General features: G+C 47.6%; 1 long non-coding RNA gene and 1 pseudogene across 1 annotated transcript; both read right to left on the reverse strand.

Moving 5' to 3' along the window:
- Positions 1-5892: 5892 nt before the first annotated feature.
- On the reverse strand, positions 5893-8476 carry LOC137226974 (uncharacterized). Its single transcript, XR_010944635.1, has 3 exons — positions 8284-8476; positions 7627-7727; positions 5893-7113 (listed from the first exon to the last, which is right to left on the reverse strand). It is a non-coding gene; the product is annotated as an uncharacterized lncRNA (long non-coding RNA).
- A 5325-nt stretch (positions 8477-13801) lies between these two features.
- Positions 13802-14277, reverse strand: LOC137226975 (large ribosomal subunit protein eL30 pseudogene; annotated as a pseudogene).
- Between the last annotated feature and the right edge of the window lie 1625 nt (positions 14278-15902).

Below are 15902 nucleotides of genomic sequence, written 5' to 3' on the forward strand. Positions count from 1 at the left end.
GGCTCCAAGGAAGTCCTCTGCGGGTTTGTTAGTGACCTGGCTTGAAACGATGAGCTTGGACCAAACCGACTGTCCCCCTGAGTTCTGGAACTGACCAACAGAGGGAAGAGAGAGTTAGAAGGTGAGGTGACCAACCCTTCTGGCTGCCAAGAACTTTCCTGATTCGGGCACCGAAAGTTCTGCATCCCAGGAAACAGACACTGCAGTGGGAGCAGATGCTAAAGAAACGTGAACAATGCTATGAATGTTGATCGCAGCTACTGCTTCTTGAGCGTCTACTGTGTATCAGGTTCTGTGCTAAGAATTTTTTCTTTTTAAGATTTTTAAAAAACTTTTCTCAAAATTTATTTTTAATTTGCCATTTGAATCATTTTTAAGTGTAAATTCAGGGCCATTAAGTACATTCACAGGGTTGTGCAACTATAACCACTATCCACTTCCAGAATTTTTTCATCATTCCAAGCAGAAACTCTATTCTCATTCCACAGTAACTCCTCATTTCTTCTGCCCCCTGACCCCTGATGACCTCTATTCTACTTTCTGTCTCTATTGCCATTCTAGGTACCTCACTTAAGTGGAATCATACAATATTTGTCCTCTTGTGTCTGGCCTATTTCACTTAGCATAGTTTTTCCAAGGTTCATCCATGTTGTCATATGTCAGAATTCCAGCCCTTTTTAATTGAGGCTGAATACTATTCCATTGTCTGGATATAGCACGTTTTGTCCATCCATTTTTTGTGGACTTGGGTTGTTTTCGTCTTTTGATTATTGTGAAGGATGCTGCTATGAACGTTGGTGTACAAATATCTCTCCCTGATTTCAATTGTTGGGGGTATATCCCTAGGACTGTAACTGCTGGGTCATATGGTGATTCTATATGTGCCTTTTTAAGGGGCCGCCAGCCGGTTTTCCACAGCAGCTTGTGCTGAGTATTCTTAGTGCCTTAGCTCTGGCAGCGCCACCCAAAAGGCTGGCCCTGCTATTGGCCCAGGTTCCTAGGGCAGGACACTGAGATTCAGACAGATGAAGTAAAGTGTCCCATGTCCCTCAGCTAAGAAGCAGAGAGCCGGGATTCAAACCCACCCTGAATGACTCCCTGAGCCCACGTGGCCCAGCTCTGGGTTGGCCTGGGTCTCCAGATCATCGACGGAGGGGCTGCCACAGAAAGGGGGGGGAAGATGCCCACAGCTCTGCAGGGCCTGCCTCAGCCCTCACCAGCTCCCTGGCTCTAGCTCCTGGAAGGCCACTGATACTGCGCTTCCTGTATGGAACATGTCTGTCTTCGCCCAACATTCTCTTTTTTGGCCATTAGACACCCCCATCTCCCCCATTTTCCTTAAGGAGCTCCTAAAATTTCAGTCGAAGTGATTGGATTGGTTAGAAGTAGGCAGGAGGCCCAGACCTAGCCAATCAGTATAATCCTTTCCTACTGGCCATGGTGATTGGTTCAGAGATGGTCATGTGACTTACACTGGCCCAGTGAGACCTGAAGCTGTTCAGAACTATGGCTAGAGCTGATGGGAAGAGAGAAACTTTCTGTTCCCTGGGATGCCAGAGGGTGGCTTTGAGCCAGGCATGCTGCGACCACCTTATTCCATCAGGGGGCGCCTTCCTGAGAGCGGAGCCAGACGGGAGGGAAGCAGATGGGGGTACAAGACTGAGTTTTAGTGCCAGTGTTTGAGTCTCTGGATCCAGATGTACCTGATGTCAGCTCTGAACCAATTATCTCCTCCTCTTCCTTTTTTTTTTTTTTTTTTTGCTTGGGGCTTTTGTCATTTGCATCTCAAAGAGCCCTGATCTGGTTGATCTTGGGGTGTCAAGAGATTCTCAACTCCCTGGCCACACCTCCTGTGTTTGCATCATAAACCTCCCTTTCTGTGAGCTGGTCTGAGGAAATATCTGTTTCAACCAATTCAGCCAGAGGGAAACAGAGGGGGCCTCCGCACAGCCTGGAAGGGACCCGGGACCCAAGAACGTGACTCAGTGGTTATAGGGCTGGGACCCTCGGTGGAGCCTGGCCCAGCATCCAGGGGGCAAGGCTACCTAGGCAGGGTCCCCAGAGGCATCCACTCCAGGGAGGAGCCCTGGAGCCAGGGATGCTGACAGGCAGGGGAGCGGGACTCGGTTTTTCTTACAAGCTGAAGGGCTTAGGAGGGAGATTTAATCTCCTGGAGGAGAGACCAGGAACAAGGCTTCCACAGGGAGACCAAGCTCAAAGTACTCACAGCCTGCCTGTAATCAAACCCTACTGAGGGGAACTAACTTGCCTGACAGTCGAAACCTCTCCAGGGGCCAGGGCAGTTCAGTGTGGTCTTGGCGCCAGCGGAAGATCTGTCCTGTCTTCAGGCGTGATGCCCTGTGAAGTGGCTCATGGGGGAAGCCACCACCAAGGACATCACTCATCTTCGCTCTGTCTTCTTCCCGTGGTACCCCTCACCCAGCCCGGGAGCAACTTATTCCTATCATAGTGCCAGAGTCATTCTCCTCCTGAGAGACTGGTTCGTCTTCATTCCCAGACCGGGGATTGTGCAAGTGGCTACAGTTCCCTTTTTGTGACCTCCATAGCAAGTCTATAGTGATGAGGGAACCCAGCCCCTCACATCAAAAGAAGCCCGTGCCTCGGATCCCAAAAGTTAAAGCTCACCTAACAGAAATACCCTTAATGTTTACACCTTCTCAGTTACACTCCTTTTGTTTTTTTTTGAAAGAATACTGTCTTTTCAAAATGTATATCTGAATCTTTTTTCATGTGAATAAATTACTCTGTTTACAGTGACTCTCCTTGTTTTCAAAATATATACCTTGAATACTTCTCAAATCCACATTATAAGGGTCCCCCCCTGCCCTGTGCATTCCAACATGATTTCTGGAAAGATGCAACGAGTGTGTGTGTTCCGTGCGTGAAATCGTGGACTGTACCCATGTATAAAGAACCTGTAAAGCTGATGGGGTGAGAACTAAATGATTGAGCACTCAGCCGTGGCTACAAGATGCTCCCCTCATTTCTTTGTGCCTTGAGTAGATGATAAAAGCCGTCTACAAAATTTCCTGAGTCTCTGGTGTTATTCCGCAACAGTGAATCTTTATGGTCAGTATTTTAGCTTCATTTCTGCCTCTTTTGTGTTCCCATCCTTGTGTTTCTCTCTTCTTTTACCACACTCTAATTTTCTGCTCTGGTTGTATATTATGCACCCTTGGAAGCTCCCCGAAATCCTTTCTGCAGCAAGGCAGGGAGCAAATCAGCCAGCCAGCCCACCTACAACCAGACCGCTGGACTCCTGAACCTGTCCCTTTGTTCTTCCAGCATCAGCCAGCAGGTGGCAGTAAGGTGCTCCCAAACGTCATACCAGGGCTGGGGAGGGCATCCTCAGGTATTAAGTGGGCAGTGGCCGCAGATGGAGACCTTGGGGACTGTAGAGAGAAGGCGCTGGGGTAGAAGGCAGCTGAGAAACAACAGCATCTACTGCATTATCTCTTTTTTGTTTGTTTGTCTGTGCCGCACGGCTTTCAGGATCTTAGCTCCCCAAGCGGAGATCGAACCCTTGCCCCCTGCAGTGGAAGCATGACGTCCTAACCACTGGACCGCCAGGGAATTTCCACATCTAATGCATTAATTAGCTCCAGGCTAGGATGATCCTCAGGCCTCCTGGGCTAATTAATGTCAGGTCAGTATTCTAGGTCAATGTCAGGAGTAGGGGAGAGACTAGATTGAATGTGCTCAGTGCTTGGTGCGTAGTAGGTGCTCAGGAAATGTTGGGACCTTCCTTCCCCCTATTGTCCTAGAGGAGTGGGTGGCTTTGCTCCTTCACGGACCAGGGTCTGGGGCCCAGCCTAGGACTATGCTCTCTCCACTGCATTTCTCCCGCCATGTCATGAGCCCCTCTCTCTGCAGGACAGACCTCTGTCGGACAGGGCCGATCCTTCTGTTGTAGCTGCTCTTTCTGTGATGAGATTCCAGGGGTGGAAAGAGATGGTAGGAATGGATGCAGCTTCTCCCACGTCCCCTTGTCCTCTGGCTCTTCTTCTCCCAGAAGGGGAAGCCAGTGGGAAGGGCACTTTGTCAGGAACCTGCGCTGCCCCAGCAGCGATCTTCAGTGGAAAGAACAACACACAGAGCCTGAAAATCTGTGTTGGCAGCTCCTGCTCTGGTTAAGAGCCTGGACTTTGATGTCAGGCAGACCTCAGACCTGGCATCTAAACACTGCTGCTTACAGACTTTCTAACCTTGAGCAAATCACCTATCCTCTCCAAGCCTCAGTTTCCTCATCTGTAAAATGGGCAGGGTAATACCTACCTCATAGAATAGTTACGAGAATCCAATGAATTAATGCATGTAAGGTGCTCAGCCTGACATCTGGTTCCAGCCAATGCTGCCCATCACTATCGCTACCTTTTGTGAAGTCACCTGGGGCAAGCAACTTTGTCCCACCGAGCCTTGGTTTCCTTATTCACAAAATAGGGCTATGGATAACCTCCTCCCTGGATTGTTGGGAGGATTAAGGGAGTCAGCAAGGGTAGAGTCCCTTAGACAGTGACCAGCAGCCAGATGATGCCCTCTCGTTGTGTGCTGAATTGGATTCTAAGACTCTGGGGCTGGAAGGAGCACTTATTTAATCCCTTTACAACATCCCCTCTACCCAGGTGCCTTATGTCTGCTTGAATGCTTCCAGTGATGGGGGACTCATCACCTCTGAGGAGCGTGCCCCTTCTTGCTCTGTTCAGCTCTGGCTATGACAACACCCTTCTTTATGTAGGGCTAAGATTCATCTCCCAGTAGTTTTCCAGCCGAGAGTTGAACGTGTTCCAAACCTTAATTTCCCATCACTAACCCTGGGGGCAGTCACTAACTCCTCACTTCCCTTCCCCATGACTTCTGCTAAATGGATTAGTCCTCTGGCCTCTGCAAAATTAGATTCTGCATCTGGCCAGCAGGGGAGGGCAGGAATGCAGGGGAGGGGGAGGGGTGCAGCTGAAGTTTTCCTGCCTTTTAGGAGGGCAGTTAACTGCTTCCATGCCAGGGCTAGGATTGTCATGCAAAGCTGGTGATCAGCGTGAGAGGCTGCTTCTGCTGGGATGGGTGATGTCCACATTCGGTGTTCTGTTCATCGAGCCACTGTACATGATGTGGCTGCCTGGCGTGGCTACTCTGTCATGGTCAGAGCAGCACCCGCTGGCCGCAGATGGGGAAACTGAGGTTCAGAGGATAAGTGGCCAAAGGGGGAGCTCTGCCTGTAGTTCATTCATTCATTCATTCAAATGTTCTTTGAGCCCTTACTGGGTACCAGGGCCTGTGCTGGGTACTAGGGATACTGCAATGAATGAAACAAAGATAGGATTTTGCGCGAGGCGAGTGGTAAAGGTAAATAAAGAGGGAGACACCGAGGAGGAAATAATTTATTCTCCCAGCAAGCTGGAAGGATGGCTTGTTCATCCATCCATCTCTCCAGCCAGCCAGCCAGCCCACCAACATGTATTGAGGGTCTAAAATCAGGGGTCCCCAGAGTCCAGAGGTGCCCAGCATCAGGACCCGGTGACAGATCTAGACATCAGTTACCTTTGCTGTGCAGCATCCTCTCTTTGCTTGGGGCAATAGTATCCTGATTTGGCTTTGGGGGACCCTGTGCCCCTACCCACGTGTTTCACAGTAGCAAACTCCATCTCCTGTCTTGGGGGTGAAACCCATGACCTAGTCTAAGCCCAACAGTGCTTTCCATGATTCCCGCCATGTCGATCAGTTCAGGGATTGACCCTATGTCAGGCTCATCGGGACCAACAGATCTCAATCCCAGGGCTTTGATTTGAGATATAGAGGAAGAGCACTGTGCCTTCCATTGGACTTGGTGTTGAGGTGATGGGAGCTGCTGGGGGTCACGCCCAGGGAGCTGGAGAACGGAGACAACCCAGGTGAGGCAGGCAGGGGCCAGCGACATCGTTTGAGTCCTGAATTCATTTATGCCTGAAGCCAGATCTATCCATGATGGAAGCCATTTTTTTGTTTAAGGTAGTCTGGGTTTTGTGTCATTTTCAACAAAAGAGGCCACCTGATTCCAGCACAGTCCCTGTCCTCCCAGCTGACCCTGGGCGGGCATCAGTCTTTGGTTTCTGTTGCCCACTGCCACACCCACAGTGCTGACTCTGACTCCCCACTCTCCAAGATGAAGGATGCCTCTCTCAGCCAGCCTCAGGGAGTCAGGCTTCTCAACCAAGTTCAGTTCGTGGCAGCTTAGCTTCCTCCTCTGTTCTCCTCTCTGCCGCAGAACTTGCAACACGCCCCCTGTCACGGAAGTTCCCTTCCTTGGGCTGTCCCCTGAGGATCCTTCTTGCTGAAGATGCTTCCTGTGTTGGGAAATGGCCCCTCCATTCCCACGAGTCCCTCTCACGAGAAGTCAGCCCACCACCTCCTCCCCTCCCAAAGTTTGCCTCCTAAATACCTCCAGAATCCATCCCGCCTCTTCCCGCTGAGGATACCCCGGCCCAGGTCCCATCCCTTGTTACCCGGACTGTTGCATCAACCTTCTCCTACTGGTGTCCTGGCCTCATCAGCAGCAGCAGAGGCCCATCATTTGGGACTTCATAGCTCCAGAGAAAATTCCTTCAGTTGCTTGCTTGGGGGTAGGGCATGAAGGAATACTTCTGGCTGTTGGCATTCTAGGAGCAGGACAGGGGAAGAGGGCTAGAAGTCCCATCACTCAGGATGCATATCCCTTAATCCCTGTCTCAGTCTTATTCTCTGCTGTGCCTGATATCTGCAAGCCTTTGCAGTTCCTCCACGAAGAAACTAATATTCTTATGCCTGTGGGTGAAGTCATCTATACCTATAAGACCTGAGGAACACCTGTTCTATGTCCAAGCTTCCCACCAGACCTGGTCCCTCCATGACCCGGGGCTCTGGGATGTTCAGGACCAACTGGCTGGTTCCCCCTCCTCTCCTCTGCGGGCACGGGCACGTCAGGTTGTAGCCACAAATTTACACGCTACTTCTCTGTTAGCATCCCATCTTCCAAAGGTTTGTTGAAATCTTCTTTTCTGCTCATGCCTCCTCTCCCAGCTTCTTTGTCATCATGGGCTGGTATATATCTGCTTTTCCCCTTCACTGTCAGTTTGGTGGGGCCTGAGGAGGGACAGGGGACAGATGCTTGGCTCAATACCATGTCCAAGTGGCTCTCAGTCAAAGTCCTACCTCCCACTCCCTCCTCATCCCTTCCCACCTGGTTCTGCCCCCAGCCCTCCTCTGAAACACCCCTCATCAGGTCTCTAGGACCAGACCCATAGGACCACTTTCTGTTCTCACAGGACTTGATGTCTTGGTAATGTTTGGTACTTTCAGATTTGTTCTCTTTCATCTCTGTCCTGCCTTAGCTTCCGGCGGGGGGGCGGGGGGGGACACGGTGTCACGAAGACCCTTCCTGTGTTTCTCCAAACCTCTGTGCAGATCTACTTTGCTGGCTTCTTTTCCTTCTGCTTCCTCTAAACAATTATTATGTCTCAGGGTTCTCTTCTCAGCCTCCTTTCCTTCTCACCCCATAGGCTTTCCCCGAGCACCTCTTCCATTCCCATGGTCCCAGTGGTTTTGCTCCAAAAGCCGCTCTCTTCCAAGTGCTGACTTCCAGCCCTGGCCTCTCACCTGGACTCCATCACCAGCCGTCTCCTGGACCTCTCTTCTCGGATGTCCTCATGTCGAAAGCTGGCCTTGGCTTCTCCCTCCTCCCAAACATGCCTCACTTCCTAGGAAAGGCCACCATCAGCTGTTTAGTTGCCCAGAACTAAAGGTGTCGTCCTTGCCTCTCCCGTTTTCTCAATTTGCACACCCGATTGCTCACCGAGGCCCACTGACTCTACCTCTTCAATAAACCCCTCTCTGCCCACCCACTCTTCATCCCTAAAGCTTCTCTTAACTGATCTCCCTGCCCCCTGCATGCCACCATCTCCTGTTAAAATGCAAATTTCACCACATCATCCCCCTTCTGAAAAGTCTCTAATGGCTCCCCACGACTTAGGTATTAAGTCCAAACAGCCCCCAAGGCTGGAGTTGCCAGACTCAGCGTATCAAAATACAGGATGTCCAGTTACATTTGAATTTCAGATAAACAATCTTTTTTTTTTTTTCAAGTGTACGTATATCCCATGTAACACCTGGCATCTGTACCCTTTCCACACCCCAACCTCAACCTCATATCTTGCTACGCTGTATTTCACATCTGACGTTCAGGACAGACTGAACTGTTTGACCTTAAACTGCGCAGCTGGGTCAGACATTTCCTCATCAAGAGGCTCTTCTTACCTGCTGCTCCCCCAACCAGAAAGGCCATGTTCCCTTCTTGTCCTGACCAACCTCTGCTCATCACTGGGGTCCCCTCCCCCAGGAAGCCTCTGTGCTCCCTCCTAATGGACTGGGTTCCTTCCCTGGGTGACCAGAGGCCCCTGTTTCCCTGGATGGCAGCACTTTGTCAGCTGGCTTGTCCCATCGGTTTGCTCTTTTTCTCTCTCCCCTGCAGACAAAGAGCCGCCAGCAGCTCTGCCGATTTCCCCGCCCACATCTGGCCCAGCCCTGCATGGCTCTGCCCAGCTGGAGGCTCCCGTGGGCCTGGAGTGTTGGCCAAGACCCCAGCTTTCTTTCTGGTCTCTTGGCCTGGGTCCCAGTCTGATGGTTCACACTGTCTCCTTGCTTGAGTTCCCATGAAAAGTGGCCTCCACCCGTAGCCCCCTGCCCAGGGCCAGATTACAAGCTGCTGAGACAATGGAGGCTCTAAGCCAAGTTTCCAACGAGCCTGCCATGATATCCCCACAGCATCTGCCTGTGCATCTGGGGGCAGATGCTGGCAGCTGAGGCCACAGAGAGCATGGCTCCTCTCACACTGGGCATGCCCAGCCCTGATGGGGTAAAGGGGAGGGAGCTCAGACTTAAAGTTAGGACATTGGGTTTGAATCCCAGCCCTGTATCTTTCTAGCTGCCTGGAGATGGGCCAAATGAGCACACACACACACACCCTCCCCGCACCTCATTTTCTTCTCTGTAAAGTGGGGATAAAAATGCTTATCTCACAAGATATGCTATCAAAGAAGAGTGCTTAACACACGCAAGAACACGCAGCAGCAAACAGGGTGCTGCTCTGACCTTCACCTGCCTTGCTCAAGGCTGGTGGTGGCAGAACCCCGGGGACCAGAGCTCTCCTGGCAGCTTTCTACTCCCAGCATCACTGACTGGGCATCACTAATTGGTCTCGAGGGGCTTTATTCAGAGAAGAGAGGAAGAGGGTAGTCAGACCCCACTCTCCACCCCCGCACTGGCTCCACACGGAGGAGACAGCATCTCCACTGTGAATCAGCAGCCCAGGTGAGCGCAGGACAGCTGAGGAAGCAAGCTGAAGGTGAGGATGACTAAACAAGGAGGTAGTAGGGCTTCCCTGGTGGCGCAGTGGTTAAGAATCCGCCTGCCGAGGCAGGGGACACGGGTTCGAGCCCTGGTCCGGGAAGATTCTACATGCCGCGGAATAACTAAGCCCGTGCACCACAGCTACTGAGCCTGCGTGCTGCAACTACTGAAGCCCGCGTGCCTAGAGCCTGTGCTCCACAAGAGAAGACACCACAATGAGCAGCCCGCGCACCGCAACGAAGAGTAACCCCTGCTCGCCGCAACTAGAGAAAGCCCACGTGCAGCAACGAAGACCCAGTGCAGCCAAAAATAAATAAATGAAAATAAATAAATACATAAATTTATTAAAATAATAATAATAAGGAGGTAGTAAAGGACAGAGGACAAGGCATTGGGGAGGGAGAGCTGGAAAAGCCGGGGCCTCCTCCCTCCTCACGTTTGTCCACCTCTGTCCTTCCTCTCTGTCCCTCTTCTCTTCCCGAGCATGCTTCAGACCCCAGCTGAACCATTGTTGCTGCAGTGCTGGCTATGCTGAGCCGGCCTCCGCCTCGATGGGGCGGGTTCCCCTGTAAACATTCTTGGGGCACTTCTCAGCACTCCGCACTATTTATATCATTTATCTACTGATGTCATTATTTATGTCCCAAATTGAACATGCAAAGAGAGAAAAGAATGGGAAAAAGAAGGGAACAGAATATCCAAAAACTGTGGGACAATTACAAAAACTGTAACACATGTGTAATGGAAATCCCTGAAGGAGGAAAAGAGATTTTGGAAGTAAGAATGGCTGAGAATTTTCCAAAATTAATGACAGACTCTCTCTGCCACCCCCTTCCAAACTGTGAGTGCCTCAAGGGCAGAAGTCTGTCAGTTTGCAAATAACAATAACCAAAACTGTTTAGGATGACATGTATGAAGTGTTTTGTAAAAATTACATATATACACACAGACGTTCAGTTCCAACTCCAATGTGTGGAGGCCTCAGGAGAGGACTTCCCTGGTGGTCCAGTGCAGCTAAGACTCCGCGATCCCAGTGCAGGGGGCCCAGGTTCAATCCCTGTAGTCAGGGAACTAGATCCCGCGTGCCACAACTAAGAGTCTGCGTGCCACAACTAAGAGTCTGCATGCCACAACTAAGAAGACCGCATGGGGCTTCCCTGGTGGCGCAGTGGTTGGGAATCCACCTGCCAATGCAGGGGACACAGGTTCAAGCCCTGGTCCGGGAGGATCCCATATGCAGCGGAGCGACTAAGCCACAGTGCCACAACTACTGAGCCTGTGCTCTAGAGCCCACGAGCCACAGCTGCTGGGCCTGCGTGCCACAACTGCTGAAGCCCGTGCGCCCGAGTCCGTGCTCTGCAGCAGGAGAGGCCATCGCAATGAGAGGCCTGCGCACCACAATCGCATCACTGCAACTAGAGAAAGCCTGCGCACAGCAACGAAGACCCAACGCAGCCAAAAATAAATAAAATTAATTAATTAACAAAAAATAGAAGAAGACCGCATGCCGCAACGAAGACTAGTGCAGCCAAATAAATAAATATTTTTAAAAGAAAAGAAAAGAAAAAAAAAGACCTTAGGAGGCATCATTTCCATCCTTACAGGAAGACCAAGCTGGAGAAACTGCAAATCTTAGATCTATCACAGAATTGAGTTCACAGGGCAAATCCCACCCCCAAAAACTGGAGAAAAAGGAGAAAAAAACAGAATTACAACATGATTAGCCTCCTGGGGGAGCCTCTGGAGCCATGATGGGCAGAAACGCTTCTGATAGTAATTGATGGATTGCTGGAGGCTCAGTGTGGACTGGGTTGAGAGTTTAAAACTCCTAGATAAAATGTGTGTGGGTTTTATCTCCAGGAGCCTACTGGGTTCTCACCCTGAAGACAGGACAGAAATCTCCTCTTGCTTCCGGAGGGGGCAGAGGAAGGGTAACCATTTCCAAACACACCCAGATCTTTGTCTCTAACAAAGGTATGCCCCCAAGGAAAACTGCTTAACCATAGTCTTATCTGATCTGGGTAAAGGGCAGATTTCTGTATCACATGGGGGTGGGCAGTTAAGAACGTCACAGCACAGGCACTCAGAACCACTACAAAAATGAAACAGTTGGGATTTAATCTTAAGACTATAGCATGCTTCCCCTCCCCATCTCCATAACACACGTCAACAGGTATAATAACTAGAGTTTATAGAGCTGCAAGACAAAGAAGTTATTTAAGAAAGAATTCTTAGGGAAACACAAAGACAATAGGAGAAAAAACAGCCTGGAACTAGAAGAAACTGAAGCCTGTGGCACCTATAGCTGCAGCAAACATTAACAGCCCAGCTCTTAGCCAGGTTAACATAAAACCTCACCCTAAGCCTGATTACCTCAGTTCCTAGTACCAGACACCTCATGGCCAGCTTTCAACAAAACATTACAAGCCCTGCTAAAAGACAAGAAAAAACATAGTATGATGAGACAAAGCAAGCATCAGAATAAGACTCAGATATGATACAGAGCTTGGAATTGTCAGATAAAGAATTTAAAACAACTATGATTAATATGTTAAGGGAATGTTAATGGAAAAGTAGACAACATGCAAGGACAGACAGATCTTGTAAGCAGAGGTAGAAACTCTAAGAATCACAAGGAAGTGCTAGAAATCAAAACCACTGACAAAAAAGAAGAATGTTTTTGTTAGGTTCATTAGTAGACTAGACATAGCCAAAGAAAGAGGCAGTGAGCTTGAAAATATGTCAATAGAAACATCCCAAATTGAAATGCAAAGAGAAAAAACTCTTTGCCACTTTTATTCAATGTAGTGTTGGAAGTCCTAGCCACCACAATCAGACAAGAAAGAGAAATAAAAGGAATTCAAATTGGAAAGAAAGAAATAAAACCGTCACTATTTGCAGATGACATGATACTATACAAAGAAAATCCTAAAGATGCCACCAAAAGACCACTAGAACCACCAATGAATTCAATGAAGTTGCAGGATACAAAATTAATATACAGAAATCTGTTTCATTTCTATGTACTAATAACAAACTATCAGAAATAGAAATTAAGAACACAATCCCATTTATAATTGCATCAGAAAGAGTAAAATACCTAGGAATAAATCTAACTAAGGAGATAAAGGACTTGTACTTGGAAAACTATAAGATGACACAAATACAGTAGATGGAAAGATAGATTGTGCTCATGGATTGAAAGAATTAATATTGTTTAAATGACCAAACTACCGAAGGCAATCTACAGGTTCAACGCAATCCCTATCAAAATGCCAAAGGCATTCTTCCACAGAACAAGAACAAATACTACATCAAACTAAAAAGCTTTTGTACATTGAAGGAAACTATCAACAAAACAAAAACACAGCCTACTGAATGGGAGAAGATATTTGCAAATGATATATCTTATAAGGGTTTAATATCTAAAATATACAAAGAACTCATACAACTCAATATCAAAAAAAACAAACAACCCGGGACTTCCCTGGGGGTCCAGTGGTTAGGAATCTGCATCCCAATGCAGGGGATGTGGGTTCGATCCCTGGTCCGGGAACTAAGATCCCACGTGCCACGGGGCAACGAAGCCCGCACGTCACAACTACTGAGCTCACGCGCTTCAACTAGAGCCCGTGTACCGCAACCTACAGAGCCTACGTGCCCTGGAGACCACATGCCACAACTAGAGAGAAGCCTGCGCATAGCAACGAAAGATCCCATGTGCTGCAACTAAGACCCAATGCAGCCAAATAAATAAATACTAAATAAAATAAAATAATGGGTAGAGGATCTGAAAAGACATTTTTCCAAAAAAAGACATACAGATAGGCAACAGGCACATGAGAAGTTGCTCGAGATCACTAATCATCGGGAAGTGAAAATCAAAACCACAATGAGATGTCACCTCACATCTGTCAGAATGGCTATTATCAAAAAAACAACAAAGTAGAAGTGTTGGTGAGGGTGTAGAGAAAAGGGAACCCTTGTGCACTGTTGGTGGGAATGTAAATGTCTAGAGCCAGTCAAAACAATTGTTTCCTAAAGTTGCTTCAGTTAGTTGTTTTCTTCCCTATTGCTTTCAGTGTGGTGATGTTATTCATTTGTCATACTGTTGGGTTCATCTGTTACTGTTTGAATAACTTTGGGTGTTCCCCCTGCATCCTGGTTGCATCTATTTATTTAGTCAGCTTTGGGGTATGTGAAATATTGTCATAGCTCTATGAGTCAGAGCTACACAAAAAGTCAGAGAAATTCCAATGGTCTTTCTCTTTTCCACCCTGTCTTCGTTTCCCTTTCTTTCTGCCTTGTTCACACCTACCCCCTGCAGATAACCAAGCCCATTAGCTTCTGGTTTATTCTTACTGTATTCCTTCTGCTCAAATGAGTAGACACATGCATAGTTTATTATGTCCCTTTGAAAAACATCTTTATCTTTCTTTTTTTAAAACAAGCTCTGGCCAGTTTTATTAAAGAAAAATTGTGTCCGAGTTACTTTACACCAGCCTGTTCCGGCATGCTTCTAATGATATCAGAATCACCTGGATCAATGATAGCAAGTGTCCATACTCTGTAGTATTTTCCACACGCTGTGCCCAATTCAATATTATTGCCACTGTAGTGATGGACACCAGTTTTGGCCAACATGGCATAATACTCTATTTCAGATTTCCTCAAGGCTGGGCAGTTGTTGGCAAGGATGACCAGTTTCGCTTTGCCATGCCGGATTATTTTCAGAGTCTGCTTGTACCCCAGCACGTACTTTCCACTTTTCACAACCAGTTGGAGCCTAGAGTTGATCGACTCCAGTGACATTTTCATCTTCTTTGCGGCCACCATCTTCCTGCCTTAGGTGCGGGACACCCCCAGCCCACTGCAGCCGCCAAGATGGCCGGAGAGCAAGAAAAGGCCATACTTATCTTGATAGATATTTCTCCCAAGAAGATACACAGATTGCCAACAAACACATGAAAGGATGCTCAACATCACTAATCATTAGAGAAATGCAAATCAAAACTACAATGAGGTATCACCTCACACCAGTCAGAACGGCCATCATCAAAAACTCTACAAACAACAAATGCTGGAGAGGGTGTGGAGAAAAGGGAACCCTCTTGCACTGCTGGTGGGAATGTAAATTGATACAGCCACTATGGAGAACAGTATGGAGGTTCCTCAAAATACTGAAAATAGAACTACCATATGACCCAGCAATCCCACTACTGGGCATATACCCTGAGAAAACCATAATTCAAAAAGAGTCATGTACCACAATATTCATTGCAGCACTATTTACAATAGCCAGGACATGGAAGCAACCTAAGTGTCCATTGACAGATGAATGGATAAAGAAGATGTGGCACATATATACAATGGAATGTTACTCAGCCATAAAGAGAAACGAAATTGAGTTATTTGTTGTGAGATGGATGGACCTAAAGACTTCATACAGATTGAAGTAAGTCAGAAAGAGAAAAATAAATACTATATGCTAACACATATATATGGAATCAAAAAAAAAAAGGTTCTGAAGAACCTAGGGGCAGGACAGGAATAAAGACACAGACATAGAGAATGGACTTGAGGACGTGGGGAGGGGGAAGGGTAAGCTGGGATGAAGTGAGAGAGTGGCGTGGGCATATATATACAACCAAATGTAAAATAGACAGCTAGTGGGAAGCAGTCGCATAGCACAGGGAGATCAGCTCGGTGCTTTGTGACCACCTAGAGGGGTGGTATAGGGAGGGTGGGAGGGAGACGCAAGAGGTCGGGGATATATGTATACGTACAGCTGATTCACTTTGTTATACAGCAGCAACTAACACACTATTGTAAAGCAATTATACTCCAATAAAGATGTTAAAAAAAGAAAAAAAACATATTTATCTTGAAAACATTTTGCAAATATTTCTATAAGGTAAATTCCAAGCCTGAGATTTCTGGTGTGTGTTGCATGTTTCCTGAATTATGCAAATTGCCTCCGCATAGTGGAGTAGGTGCTCAGTGAATATTTGGGGAATGAATGATTTCTTGGCTTGACACTAACACACTGTATGATTTGGGGAAAGTCTCTTCGTGCTTCTGGACTTCAGTTATTACAACTTTGTAGGCAAGGGAAGGCTCTTCCAGCTCTGATGTTATAGCACACTGTGATGAAGGTAGCAAAACGTACAAGCACACCTCGTTTTACTGCGCTTCGCAGATTTTCCTTTTTTTTTTTTTTTTAACAAATTGAAGGTTTGTGGCAACCCCGCATCAAGTGTATCTATCGGTGCCATTTTTCTAACAGCACTTGCTCATTTCGTGTCTTTGTGTCACATTTTGGTGATTCTCCCAAAGTTTCAAACTTCTTCATGATTTTTTTTTAACATCTTTATTGGAGTATAATTGCTTTACAATGGTGTGTTAGTTTCTGCTTTATAACAAAGTGACTCAGTTATACATATACATATGTTCCCATATCTCTTCCCTCTTGCATCTCCCTCCCTCCCACCCTCCCTATCCCACCCCTCTAGGTGGTCACCAAGCAC

Source organism: Pseudorca crassidens, chromosome 7 (genome assembly GCF_039906515.1).
Source record: "Pseudorca crassidens isolate mPseCra1 chromosome 7, mPseCra1.hap1, whole genome shotgun sequence".
Classification (NCBI taxonomy): Eukaryota; Metazoa; Chordata; class Mammalia; order Artiodactyla; family Delphinidae; genus Pseudorca; species Pseudorca crassidens.